Source organism: Pterocles gutturalis, unplaced genomic scaffold (genome assembly GCF_000699245.1).
Source record: "Pterocles gutturalis isolate BGI_N339 unplaced genomic scaffold, ASM69924v1 scaffold22166, whole genome shotgun sequence".
NCBI lineage: Eukaryota > Metazoa > Chordata > Aves > Pterocliformes > Pteroclidae > Pterocles > Pterocles gutturalis.
Genome location: NW_010103635.1, coordinates 92,969 through 108,332, shown reverse-complemented (window position 1 = coordinate 108,332; position 15,364 = coordinate 92,969).

The window sequence follows — 15,364 nt, the reverse complement described above, 5'->3', positions numbered from 1 at the left end:
GACAGGACAGAGTGAGTTTTAGCAGGAGTTTTTATGACATTACATGTCATTCAGGTTATAAAGGGTTCTAGCTGGCACTCCCACAAGCTGAAACAATCTTTACCTACTGTCAAGAGGCTCTCAGAAAACCTCAAATAATTTCCTTGAGTGAAGTGGCTACCTCAGTCAACTGGGGCTTGACGCGGAGAAGTGCTGAACGTCCTGTAACACCCGTATTCCCAGGTCGGGCTCCAAATGAGCAGGGAGAAAAATGTATCAGAAACTAGAGAAAAGACTTACAAGAAGTTTTGATTCAGAGAATTGTTCAGTGAAGTCACCAAAACTGAATTCCCCTGTGTGTTATAAAGAAAAGAAGAATCTGCAAAAGATTTGCAGTGGAGTCTCTGGTTTCATCCAGACAACAGCCTGCTGGGACACAGCGAGCTCTGTCTCCCAACCGAGGGCTGCACTGTCAGATCTGCTCGGAGGAGCATGGAAACTCATCACAGCTCTTCTGCAGAAATCCTCTCTGATTTTGGGAAGAAGATGCTTTTGTATAAAGCAAAAAAAGAGTTATCTGGGTCCCCCATCAGAAAACTACCTGGTATATAAAATCTCCTCTTTGTTTTACGTGATTCAAGGTTAACACATGCTTCATTGCAGGCAGGATCAAAACCCAGAGATGAACTGGGTTCCACCTGCAACACAAGATGTTTTTGCATTTTTGAACCTGCCAAATCCTGAAGCAATACCTGTAGGAGAGATGAGAATTACCACTACGATATTAATGCCAAAGCCCAATGCAAATAATTTAATTATGTTTAAGTGTCACAGCTGACATTTATCAGACACACCTAGCTTATGTGTGCTTATGATGCCGTTACATGAGGCAGAAGTTAAAGATGGGTGAGATTTGCTAGTCCCAGGGTGTCCTCCTTTGCAGTGCCAGATTTCTTCCGATGTTCTAGTTCCTTGGCTCCTCCTCCACCTCACCTCCTGAAGGAGCCACAACCGATAGTTACAGTCAAAGTGGACATTGACAACATTTTTTTTTTTGCTCTGGAAGAAACTGTCTTGGCATGCCTGGCCTTCCAGTTCATATTAACCCTACCAGCTTGTGGCCAGGCCAGAAAAATGCTCCTGTCCATTGTACTAGGACTATCAGAAACCCAGGTCAGGTAACGGGACTGTAATCCCATGGGGCTTGCCAAGAAGGAAACATGCCAGTGTAATTATAGTGGTAATTATAGCACCGTAGTCACCACCCACAAAGTACGACTCTCTGCAGAGTACAATGATTCCAGAATCAGAGTCCAAACAATATAATGCTCTTGAATTTCCCTACCCGCTGGTCCTGGCTCTCAGCTGGATTGACCTCAGGTTGAAAGTGAATCTGCCCCTCCAGTGAATGGCCGTGCAGATGCCAGCAAACACACATCGAATGGGTGGTTTTCCCGCCTCTCCTGTGCTTTTTCTCCAGTGATGCACTTCAGCCAACAGCTGATGCTGAAATTAAGGGTCATTTTTTGTTTTCATGTTGGACCCAACAAATTCAATGCAATTCTGCAGAGCAGGTGAGAGAAATGAGACAGAGAAGCACCTCGACAGGGCTCTCATTGGCTTTTCATAACCACATTTCACTTTGTACGTGTACGTGGTCATCCCACTGCTTTGTGACTTCCCAGTGCAGCTCAGCCAAGAACTAACCCATAGGTCTAACAGTTCCCAGGGCCTAACTACTATTGCTTGGTGGGACCTCTCCTTTCCCTCATATCGGATCTAGGCAGATGCTCTGACACACAGCACAGCCTGTAAACCTTGTTGGCTTACAGATACTTGCATTTGTGACCTACACTACACAGTTTATGGGTTTGTATTCTTCCTGTGGAATAACAAGTACTGTGAATTGAAACTCATGTTAACAAAAAAAGATCTTCAGCGAGTAGTTAATTGTCAAGCCCAGACAGCTGAGACTAAAAAGATTCCCCAAACCTTAAGAGTTATGAGCAGGACTTGGAGACAGAGTGTAGAAAACCAGGGCTCAATGTGGGGAGCAGAGTGACAGAGCCATGGCCCTGCTGCTTTGCAGGTGTTAGACGAGCAGTTCCCAATGCTGGAACAGGCAGCTTTTGAAATACAAATTAAAGCCTTGCTGCTGTCACGGGGTCTGCTGATTCCACTGGGGCCACTTGGATGCAGGAACCTGCCTGAGCCCCTCTTTTTGCAGGGCTGATGCTAACATCTGTTTTCAAATTGACTTCATTAATACCTTCAATTATTATTTATCACAAAGTAACTTACAGTTTGCCACTCTGATGTGCCTGTTGCCTGCATCACCATATCTGTATTTATTCTGAGCATCATTTAATGTGGTTTTATTATGAATAATTAAGATTAGATTTTTGCTTGCTGTGGAAGCCTTTTATTTTGTTGTGCTGTGGTGGCGGGAGCTCTTGTCCTGTTTATACATTGCCATGTGCTTGCTCCAGGGACGTTGTGCACAGTGTATCCACAAGCATGCACGCCTGCTTTCAGTGGGATCTGACGCCAATACAAACACATTCTTTGAAAAGATAGGTAATTACTTAAGACTTTGTCTAATGTTATGGCAGGACCAATGGACTATTTGAACCAATTTAGTATTCATAATAACACATGGTTCGGAGCTGAATAAAAGGCTATAATTCTTTTGAGGGGTACTACTGACATAATAAACCACGAGAGCTCAGCTAGTCAGCAGAAAGCAAAGATTCGATTATAGCTGGGCTCATCAGCATGGGACCGTACATGGTAGTTTCTCATGTCTGCAAAGGGATTATTTCTGAAGGTTTTTTTCCTTCTTATTCTAAATTACTTAAAATTTGTAACCCAAAATGGAAGAATTGATGAATGCTGTTTTCTGTGAGAAAACCCCTCATATTTGCTGTCTTTTCTATTCTACTTTAATCAGATTTTATTCTGGAAATGCGTCCATGAATGAAATTCAATTCTTCCACTCTTTCACCCATCCAACTATAAATAAGCTGTGGTGCTGCAGTAGCATACAACTGTATCTGCCTGGCTGGCTGGTGCATGGATGTCCCCCTGTGTTGTTGTTCTTGTGGCTCTTCTCCCACCTGCTTAAGGGTTTTGCCCATCTATGGGCCAAGACCGGACCCTATATTTCTTTGGATGGGTTCTGTATATGGGTGGAATGGGTCCTTTCCTAGGGCTATTTCAGCTGGACTCGTTCAGTGGGTCTCATGTGCAAAATACGCTTTGATTTTTGGTTGATGTCATATTGCATTTATAAGTAGTTAGGGACCATTTCAAAATAGAGATGTGTTTATATAAATATTTATATATTTTTTATTGATAGCCTCAGGAAACCAAGTCAATGACTGAGGAAATAAATAGTAATGGAAAAAATTATAAGGGTATTGTTTATGGGTAGATTATAGTCAGATGATAATAACAAGCAGAATGAATAAATTGGAGAGACAGAACTGACATGACGGATAGTAGTTTTAATACCATGTACTGAACTTTCAGTACATCTCGTTTTAGGGTTCATGTTTCTTGAAAATCCACAAGAATAAATTGGACTCTGGGTAAGCAGTTCAGACAGAGCTGACTGGAGGGTGGAATGTGCAGAACGAGACCACAGACAGGGTGTCCATGGTCTTCTGCTGCCTCCCGGGACTCTTCTTCCCTCCGCCTTTGCAAATCTCTGTGTTTAGTCAAGTTTCTGTTCTGATAGTTCATGGAACATTGGCTGAGGTAAATGCTGCTTATGCTTTTGTGTCTTCTTTCACCAGCAGCTTTGCTGGGGGCCCTGAGAGCATCCGCTAAGATTTGTCTGTGTGTATAATGTCCCCAGCAGGAAGATTGGGGTTGGTTCTCCCTGGTCTCCTGTGACACGTGAGGTATTTAATCTCCAGTGGAACACAGGCTGTCTCCAGCTCCACTCCAGTAGTGGCTGTGGAGCAGCCTGGTGGTGTGTGGCTGGTGACACAGCTCCGGACCAGCCTGTCTCACTCTTGGGCTGGGGAATATGATGGAGAATGGGCACAGCAGCCTTAGCACTGACTATCTAGCTGCCAGAGTCTTTTTGGGAAACTGTTTGCAAGGCACAGACTTGAGACCAGTATAAATTGCACTGAGGCCAACCTCAGCTTGGATGGCACTAGGATTGGATTGCCAGAAGGTTTTTCAATAATAACAGCAACCGTCCTAACAAGTGACATAGTAATACTCATTTATTTGATTTATGGGAACACTGTATGTAATGATTCCAGCATATACAAGCAGGACTGAACTTCTTTTTAGCCTCCTGAATAGAGGCAGCCGTGTAATACACACAGGAGCTTAGTACTCATAGGAATAGCCAGCACTGCCAGTGGCTGGAGGGGCTGTTTACATCTGTCATTGCGACTGGCCCCATTAGGAGCTTTTGAAAGCAGCAAAGAAATTTCACTGGTGTTGAAACTAGGAGACCAGGTAGCCTGCGATCTATGTTACGTTTCCATGTTCATCTGCCCACTTGCATAGCATAGTCAGGCATGGGGATGTTGTTTGTATTTGGGTCCAGATTATCAGTGAGTATAGAGCTTGTATTGTCTTGGCTGGGCCCATCATTGTGGGCAGACTGTCTGACTACAGTGGGTTGAGTCCTGAGATCATACCAGCAATTCTTCTTCCACAGCCAGTCTCCCATTATAGGCTGCTGGAACACACTGGGGTATTTCCAAATTCTTTTCTGCATCTGTCTGGGAGGGTTACGGAGTTCCCTCAGCATTTGCCTTTCTTTCAATGAACGTGTGTGGCAGTCTTGATGTACTAAGCAGGCCAAAATCTTTGGTTTTGCATTTGTAAAAAAATAGACTGTTCAGTTCCTTCATTGCTGCATATGATTTGTTAGTTACAGACACCACAGTGTACCCCCACCAGAGCGCTCCTTACACAGTACAATCCAGGGCACCCCTGGAGATGTATGGGTATACACGTCTGTATATACTGTGAGTGTATACATTCCTCACCATGTGCCTGGAAAGCAGCATTCAGTGCAGATGTCCTCAGCTGGCTACAGAGCAGTGAGAATAGATTCAAACTGGTCTTGTGACAGTGTTATGCAAGAATAAGCCAGAGAGCCCGAGTTATATTTTGTGCATCAACAGATCTAACAAAGAGAGCCAGACTCAGGAGGCTCAACACAGCTGAGCTTGTGTGTGTTATCCACCCTGCAAAACACGGGGGGAGTAGAGGGAATATAGCACATCCCAGGGAACTCCAAACTTACTCCTGGTCTCTGCATATAACATCTTGCAGTTCAGTAGTGGAACACTGATTATACTCTCAAAACCTTTATAGATTCCTCAGGTGACACAATCACTGCCTGTGAATCACCTCAACGGGTTCAGATGCAGATCAACAGCATCTTGCAGGTATTTTGAAGGAGATGAGATGGATTGGTGATTTGAGATCAGCTTGGTTTTGAAGTCCTTTGAATTCAGATAAATGGGAAGGGATTGATTGTAGGCAGTTTTAACTGTCTAAAATGCATTGAGTATTCCTTTTCCCAGTCAAGAATCTCTGTTAATTAGGTGTCATAATAGTTCTATGTCTCTTCTGTGAGGTTTTGACCAAACCTGTACAACTTCCTGGATCCTACAAACAGCTCCATCACCTTAGTGTGCCACAGCGTGTCTCCTGAAATAATTGGATGATTAAATGTCCCACTAGAAGGACATTATTTCTCCCAAATTGATGTCTAGTCCCTGAAAATTTAAACTTTACCTCATTAAAGTGATTTGAAGTCTGTTAGTCTCCTACCAAAAGTTCTCTCTGTGTTTTAAGGACACAAACAACATAGTCTAAGTGAAGATGTTTTCACTTCTCAAACCTTGGGTTAGATTGTGTGTTATTCTCTGACGTATCCCTTGAACATTTATGGGTTTTAATGACATTCAGTAGACTAGGGCATCACTATTTGTTTTGCCTTGATGTCTGGATCTTGTTTTAGTCTGATAGCACCATATCTACACTGCAAACATATTTCACTTGGTGTCTTATCCTGCATGTCTGCTACATGCTGGTAACAGTAGATTTGTTTGGAAATGAAAGTTCCAGTAGTCAATGCATGTACCTAAGTATCTGTTGGCATTTCTTACTGCTGCAATGGGTCTGCTCAGGGCAGTTTAGGTGGTTGCCTCTGGCTGTGCTCCAGGATGTGATTTTGTTTCTTTTTCATTGCCATCTGACCAGTGCAATGAGAGAGCTTCTGGAGAGCCCTGTCTGGTTGAAGTGCAGTTTGATTTTGGATGAGGGCTAGGTCCTAACTTCTTCAGTTCTGGAGAAGGGACTCGAGTTTCATGAGAGCTGCTCTTCTCGTTATGTCTTTTCCTTCTGCTGTCACGTCTGCCAGCTTTTAACTCACTGAGCTATTTCAGAGCCAATCTCTTCTCTTGTGACACCAGGTACACTGAACTCTGTCCCTGTGACGTGACTTTCCACCAGACGCACCTGCTACTTGGTCGTGTTGCTCTCCTGCAGAATCTGGTCTTTGGTCCAGCATGAACTGGTCCAACAGTGAACAGCTGATTCCCACCAGCCAGTAGAAATGGTGTCAGCACGCGGAGAATCCTGGGTGTTATCAATGGGTTTCACGGACAGGCTTCACCACAATTTTACTCAGAGTCCACATGGGGAGAAGTTCATCTCTGTGACCCTGGAGGAATGGTGGGGAAACCATGAATTTCCCTCAGAGTCAGCACTTGTTCTTATTCCCATCCACTGGAAATGTCTGAAAAATGTCCAGGGGAAAATGTATTACACCGTTAACAGACAGATTAACTCATTCCCAAACAGCACCTAGCTCAGTTGATTTAGCTTCAGTTCACAGCAGTAAAACAACAGGTAGCTGAAGAGGAGGTCACTCAAAACCCAACAGCACTAGAGACAGCGATCATTTTATTAAAAGTCCACCCCTTATATAGACATGAACTTCACTAAGAGCTGGATTTCTCCTGATATAGCTGATAAATACGGTTTATTTGCTTCTTGCAGTTCCCATGTACTTCAGCTGTGCACGTTTTCCATGGGTCAGAGTTATTTCTGATCAGCAACGTGGCTTCAGGCTGTCAGTGTCACACCTCCAATGGCAGCTGACTGGCCAGCATTTTGTTTGGGCCTTGGGAAGAGCTCCTGATGGTGACTCTGCTGCTTCAGCAACTAGCTGATAAATACGGTTTATTTGCTTCTTGCAGTTCCCATGTACTTCAGCTGTGCACGTTTTCCATGGGTCAGAGTTATTTCTGATCAGCAACGTGGCTTCAGGCTGTCAGTGTCACACCTCCAATGGCAGCTGACTGGCCAGCATTTTGTTTGGGCCTTGGGAAGAGCTCCTGATGGTGACTCTGCTGCTTCAGCAACTTCTAGTTTTCTCCTATGTGGTTTCCCTATACTTGGGCAATCCTGTCACTGGAGACCTTTGCCTAGAAATGTCATCTGGCCTCAAACCCACGTGGGAAACAGACGGTCTCCTCTGAGCTGTGGGACACCTACCACAAGCTTGCACTTGGGCCTCCTCCAGTTTTTAGCCGTCTCACTAACGATCCTTTTTGGAAGGGCTTTATTCTGCACAGATGATAGGAATGGAAATTACATACAGATGGGGATTAACAGCTAGTGCTTTAACAAGACCCCTATCTCTGCTTCCATGGGGGAATCTGTCTGATTTAGGTTAATTCCATACCTTCTTTTTCTTCATCGATGTAGAGTTTGAATTTCCTTTGTTCAACTGTTTATGACCTGACTTTTCACAAAGGCTTTTTTAATGGAGCCCTTGTAAGAACAGCCATCTTTTGTGTTCAGCTCAGTACAAGCTGCTTCCCAGATCCATCACTGGGCTGAAGTGAAGACCAAACCAGTCTCCTTGTTGCACATTATGTGCCGGGTCCATCTCCTCCCTGTGACTGGCTTTTCAAAAAGTTTTCATTGCAGCTGTCTGAAATTAGAGTCCATGCAGGGAACAGAGGAAAAAAAATTACTAATAACTATTGCTAAAGCATTTTGGTATGAGGACCTAAAATCCTTCATGAATACTGCAGCAGCTTCTCAGCAGCCCTCCAGTCCCCACAAACCCCCTTCTGATGTGCTTTTGCACACTCCAGTTCCTCTGCACCTTCCTGCAGGTCTTCACCAGTAGAATAGCTTTTTCCTAGCTGAAAGCCTTTGCCAGCTGTCTTAATACTTGCTTATAAACTTGTTCACAGAAATTTCACAATTCCAGCAGGCAGGACTTTACTCTCAGCCCCTGCTTCAAGTGCAGGCTGAAATCCTGAAACTGGCCCTTTCTAAGAAGTAATTTATTTCTTTTGCTCTGCGGGCACACACCCCATTTCCCCATATAAACTAGGCAGTCTTCTATGAAATAAATGTTCTTTGCAGTGAAACAAAAAGAAGTCCCTCACAACACATTTCTACCTTATTAAAAGAGATTCTTTTTGTGGTGATTTAGATTTTGGGAATACAGATGTTATATTGGGCAAAGTTTGATAATGGGTACTGGTGTTATGCTGCTGATCCTGGTGGATCATTGCCAATGAAGTAGTCATTTAGCTGCTTATCATCTTTTTCAACCATTTTCCTTTGAAGGCTCTGAGACAGGAGACTGGAAACCTCCTTGCACAGGCTCTATTCTCAGGGCAACTTAATCAAGTACAGTTGAAGCACTGCATTAGGCCAAAAGCTGACATCTCTGTCAGAAACAGATGCAACACAGCAAGCATCTGCTGGGGAAAGTGTACTGGAGAGAGGAAGCATGTTCCTGCTTACTGCACCCGCTGCTAGGACAGTCCCCTGCCGTCCGGCCAGTGCAGGAGAAGATGATGTGCCGCAGCCTCCCTGGGAGCAGGGCTGACGCTGGTGCAGCATCTGCCAGAGCAGCACAGCAACGGGAAACACAAACTCAGCTGCCGACCTGCTGCTCCACCTGCACAGCTCCTGCCTCTGCCAAGCGCTCGGGTGGGGAGATGGAGAGCAAGGAACTCCCTGCTGAGGTGCCTGCCTTGTCCCTGCAGCGGGGGCTGGTCCAGATGTGCTCAATTTTTTCCATATTAATAGGAAAATGTACAGATTTCCTTCTGACATTGAAACCCTGATTTTACAAAAAGGGAAAATTATCTTGGATTTATGCTCCTACTGATGTCTCTGTGAGCATCTTTCCAGGATCAGGTTCTCTTGCCCACTCATTCATTTGGATCTTCAACCCAGCAAGAATCAGTGCCATAATGATTAATATACAGTCTTTCTCTCTCTTTCATTATTTTTTAGTTTTTTTAATTTTAAACTGGCAGTTCTGGTACTTTGTGCACCATTTGCACAAGGATTTTGTTCTTTTAAGCTTGATTTGTCAGTGGAGATAGTGTTTATTGCTGTGTTAGTATTGTGACTGTAAAGGAACAGTATGTTTTCATCCCTGATGTTCCTTTCCTGAGCAGATCAATCCCAATGAACTCTTACTCAGCAAATGATGTGAGTTTTACTAAACATTTGCTCAGAAAATACATTCCATGGTTAGATATACTGGCGTGTTTGCTGATACCACCACGCTTCAACAGCACACGGTCAGAGCTGGCCTGTGATTTATGATAGTGGGGTTGATTGTAAAGCGAGAGTTTGCTGCTTCTTTATTTTAAAAAAGCATTGGGTAAAACATAAGGGTAAAAATAAATTTAAAAGAAATAGAAATTTAAGAAGAAAAGGCAAAAATTATTTAGATTTCAATTCTGCGAACCTTGACAATATCCTTTTGAGTGCCCTATGCCGAAAAAAACCCAAACCCCAGTGGTTCTCAGGCTGTTTAAAAGAAGCAGGAGAACGAGAGCCAGTCCTTCGTGAGGTTCTGCCAAAGCCTCAAGTAGAGGCAGACGCTGATGTCAGAAGAGAGCTGCTGTGATCGCCTTGTTTCCTACGTGATTGACAATGCGTATGACACCACCCCTGTGCCCAGTACAACTCTGTTGGAGTTTTTCCATTGGCTTTGGTGAGAATTGGCTCAAATGCTACATTTGTCTAATGTGTTAACGTGTTAACTGTGTCAAAAACTTTGCGACACCATTGCCTATTGTACAGCTGATGATCTGTTGGATGATAACTGTATCTGAATAGGACAGACGACCACAGGAATTTCCCTCAATGTCTGTTGCATTGTTATTAAAGACAGAACTATCCTATGGCTCTGACAGTGCAATTTCAGTATAACAACAGTAGATTTTCCAGTTGATTTTGGGTTGCCACTTAATCACCAAACCACTGAAGTGTTCTTAGACTGAATAGTTTTTACTGGATTGTTATTGTTTTTAAGCAATGCATCATTTGCTGTTATTATTTTTGGTCAAGAATTAAAAACAAGTCTCTGGTTTGTGTCCAAGCTTTAGATAAAGAGTATTATAGCAGAAGGTATGGGAGGAAAGCACTACATGCCCTCCCTGACATTCCTGTTATCAAGTGTTTATTGTTAAGGGCTGTGTGTGTATAACTGAATGGCTGAAGCAGTTAATTTGCAGTTGTAGTATTTAACAGGTATTAAATAATGAATCTGTCCAGCAGTTACATCTGCAGGGCAGCTCTGTCTTATGATTCTGGGACATTATGAGGACAGACAGTCCCCCTAGGTTCAAAATGAAGCAATGCTTCACCCTTCAGCTTTGTTGATCAAGCCTGGGACCTGTGCCTTTTCCTTTCTCAGTGGAAAGCAAAGCATCTGTTTTTTGATGAACTTTCACTGCTTGCAGGTTTTGTTCTGTAAAGGTAGAGCTTTTGTCTTTTCGGCAGCTACACTCTCTTAAAGCCCTTGTAGCAACCACAGTTGAACCCCAAGGTCCTTTCTTAGGCTTGATTCTGCCTCTCGATCCCACTGAGCCCCGGTTGGTTTAAATGGGAGTTTTGCTTGGGGAAGAGGGTGAAACTCAGGATTTGGTGCAGTATGTTCTATGAAAGGACATTAACCCGTAACCTATATTGCCTTGACTTGGCAGTATTGTTTTATCTTGTATATCTGACACTCTCCCTTTCACTGCTTACGTAAGAAAATCGTTTGTACTGTCAACAGCTCTGTTTAACCTTTAGTAATAAAATTAGTAACTAAAACCAAGAGGCCCAAGTCCTGAGGCCCATATTTGGGTAAAGTTTCCATTGAAGCCAGTGGTAGTTTTGCCAGGGACAGGTCTGGAAAAGCCCTGAATTTTGAACTCAGAATTTACCCTAGCAATCTTTTTCAGTAGCCTCTGTTTCTGCTTTACCAAGAGTAACTAGGACTACAGTGGCAAGGAGAGGAAAAGTTAGAAGAGAGAACCTTTCTGTACTTTCCATTTAATGACTTTATTGGATGAGACATCTGATGATACTAGGTTTTTCTAATTCTCATTTTTATAAGCTATCTAATGTGCAGAAACGTCAGTTCTGGGCATATGTTCCTGTCCCTGGAGTCTTGTTCAGACATTAGAGAAACATTTTCTAACTCAAAAGATAAACACTTCTGCTAGAGTTCAGGGACGGAAATTGTTTTCATCGCAGCAGGTGTTGCCTATTAGTTCTACTAGAACTAAAACCCTAAGCTGGGCTTTAAGCAAGATGCATAATCAAGCTCTTACATCATTGTGAGATGTACCGTACTTGAACCTTTTGCTTGCTGAGACTGTATTTCCTCCAAGAAACATCCTGTTTTGCAATCCCCCGAATTCCCCATGTGCCGTACAGCATTAGGGATTTCATCACCTCCTGGGCACACAGGCTGTGCTTTCTGCAGAAGACCCATGGGGAGGGAGAGACAGAGCCAGACAAGTCAGAGGTTTCCGTATTTCCTGGTGGGACCATGTGATCTATGAAAGATAGCTTTATTTTCATTTCCCCCCTCTTCGCTTCATGCTGTTTCCATTCTAGACCTGTGTCTGCCTAGCAGGCTGCTGATTGCATCATGTCGAGGAAGGGATCATACTCTCTCCAGTCCTGTTCAATTGTTTCAGGTCCCATCTTGCTTTTAATGGCCTTGGCTGCTTTACTTCTGTCCTTCAACTTTCTGTCATGCATGCAGTGGGCAAAATAGTCAGGCTACTAAAAGGCATCACTGTTTGTAGACCCAGTTCTTTACCTCCAGCTTTCATGGAGGTTTACTGCTCAAGGCAGTAGATTTATTTACAAGTTCCATCTTTGTATTTAAGAACAGAATATATCTCCTAGTAGTTTTTCAGTTTGCATCTTTGCTGTAAATCTTATTTATTTTGCACCTAATTTGACTCACCTAAATTCACTGGGGTTTGTTAGTCTGGGTTTATAAAAAAGTTTTCCAGACCTCAGAGGGTGCCAGCAGGCTCTGAGTGCCCTGAGCAGCTCCACCTGGACTCCCACCCGCCCATGCACCCTGTGCCCAACTGGTCCTGATCTGCATTTAGGCTCAGCCCCGGTGTTGGGGGGCTGTTGTGCTTAGCCTTGTGCCTTGGCCTTCTGGCTTGATTTGGACTGGGCTGGGGCTCTGGATTGTGGCTAACCCTGGTTGTAGTCACTGGATCTGCTCGGCTCTTGCCCAGGTACTGTGGGGCTGTATCTCTGCCTGGGGGTGCTGCCCTGCTCTCATCCTTGGTCACGCTTGTCTGTCCTTTGCAAAGCTCCTGCTCTGCCTCCTCCCTGGCTGTGGGAAGCAGGATCTGGCCCTCAGTTGCTCCAAACGCTGTCAAGAGTGGATTGCCCTAAGGATTGCTCACTTGTTATATTTTGTACAGCTGACCCAGGTTGTGGTTTGAAACCTATTTACAGCTCTGCTGCTTTTTCACAAGTCATACCACAACTGCAGTGCTCATTGTTCAGCGATAATATTCAGTTTTTTTACTTTTTGCAGTCAGTTGGTTGGTCTGTCTAATACATTGAGGAAAATGAGCTGGATTTTTTATTTTTTCCCTAAGAATTTTTGTTCGTTTATGTGTTTGTTTTTTCCTTATAGCAGAAGAAAGGTATGATGATAGCTACAGCCACTGATTGACTGGACTCCTCACTGCTTAGTCACCTATGAAACTGCAGTTAAAATGGCACCAGCTTGGAAGGGTGTGAGGTGAAGCTGTAAAGGAGAGACTGCCCCTAAAGTTTCTTGGTGAAACTTATCAGGGCTATAATAATTTTCTAGAGCTAACATGCCTTATTAATGCATATCAAGCAGATGATGTGTGGAGGGTAGAGAGAAGCAAAAAAAGGAAAATCTTAGCATGCTTGTCCAATACAAATGTCCTTTCAGTATTACAGGCTGCAGGATAAAGCGAGTACAGGAGAGAATCGCAGCCGGGAGCAGCACTTTTTCCTCGTCCCACTAGAGGGTGGGTGCAGTTTGGACAAAGCGAGGCTTTGCCTGGCTGAACTCTGCCTGGCTTGGCAAGGCGAGCGATGGGAGTGTGAGCATTAATTTATCACCTAACAAGGGTGGTGGGGTTGCCAGAATTGGCAGTTGGTACTTCAGAAAATATTTAGCTTGGGGATGGATACAAGCGTTTTCCCTCTATATTTCAGGCTGTGTAATCAGAAGATGCTATGAGTATTAATGTTATATAAATGGAGTGAGGCAAATGTTCTCATTCGCAGTAGCTTAAAACAAAAGTGTCTACACTTTAAAAAAAATTGATTTAGAAGTTCTTCATGTTGGCGTCCACTGCCAGGCTCACAGGCACAGCATTTAAAAAGTACGTGTTTCAGAGATAGGAAAAATAGAAGAAATAATAGATTGTATTTTCTTTTGATTTAATATTTGAAAAATCATTTGTTTAGTGACAAAATGAGGCACACAAATAAAATAGTCCCCTGATCGTAATCTCTGGTTTGGAAATGAAACACACTTTGTGCTTAAAATAAATATCAGCAGTTTGGAAAGAATATGATTCATTGTATAGCCACCAGTCCCATCAGAGCCAACTTCCCTAAACTCTACTTCAGCTACAACAGGCCAGGAGATATAATTTCAGTTTTCTTTTTTTTAATTTTCCCCTGATCTATTGGTTTGCATTGTAGGAACTAAGAATGCAATCTTGGTTTAGAGTAGAGCTAAATATTTTTGTAGCTGAACTATGTAAATCTTGTCCAAGAGAATGTGGAATAAAGGTAGAAAAGAAGAAAAGCTTATAAAGTTTGGGGTGAGAGAATATCTTTTTAAAGCAATCAAATAGACCAACATGAATTTGGTGTTGAATAAGGCAAGGAAAGGGATTAGAGCTCTGTGAAACAGGAAAAGGTTCAAGAACGAATCTTACAAAAACTCTTCTTCTGTAAGAGAAGGCATTAACATAAGTAAGAATAGTAATATTGCTTTTTGACACACAGTTGACTTAATTTGTAAAGTCCAGTCTATTGAGAAGTCAGAGATTTAATCTTCAGAAGAGGATGTGCAGATATATTAAGCTAAAATAAAAAGGAGGAGAGAAGAAGAAATGACAATCCTTTGACTTGGCAATGTATTTCTCTATGACAGCACCTGACAGTCTTTCCTATCTGAGATAACACAGTGTATGTTGCACAGCTGTATGTAACAGCCGTGGAGTTCTGCCCTAGCTCAGGGGCAAAAATTGCACAACTGACCCAGGTGCCTTGCAGGCCTTGTAGAGCCATTTTTAATTTTCTGTTAAAAGCATCAATGTTGGCTCCTGCTGGAGACAGGAGACCAGGAGAAGATGGATCGCTGAGTCTGTTCTGGCGTGGTAGTTCCTATGTTTTGTTCCATAGAAAGGGTTATGATCAACAAAAACATTGCCAACCTAGGTCACTTGCCAGTTTATGAGCAATGGGATTGCTTTGCTGGTTTATGCAGCCCTGGTTGTTTTTGCTGTTATTGAAATGTGACATTGGCTGACAGCTCTGTGGGATCTCACATATGGAGACTTTGCTCCACAGGGATGGGAGAAACTGGACAAATTGTAGCGGGTTTTCACATATGGGGCCAATTCATGCCTGATGAACCCCTGTGGAAGCCGTTGGCACTGCACCAGCTAAGAGGCTGACCCGTCATATCCACTGACTCACTGCGGTGCCGTTTGTCATGATTAAAGCACTTGAAATTTTCCCCCTAATGGGGGACCATGCTGAGTTTCAGCGTGTACTGCTCTGCTGCCCGCCTGTTTCCGTTGTTACTAGATCTTCTGGAGCTGTTTGTGTTTGTTTAAAAGGAGACCAGTGAACTAAGCTGGTGGTTGAAGCAGCAAATGTGGTTTAGCTGGATTATAAAAACATTTGACATTCTTTGTCACCTTCTTAAATGTGTGACGTGAATGGGTATGAGAACAGGCCATGTGGATAAAGAGGAATCAGATGACAGAAATTAGACCAGAGTGGTGGAAAGCAGAAGAGATAGGAACACTGTGGTGATTTGTTCAAG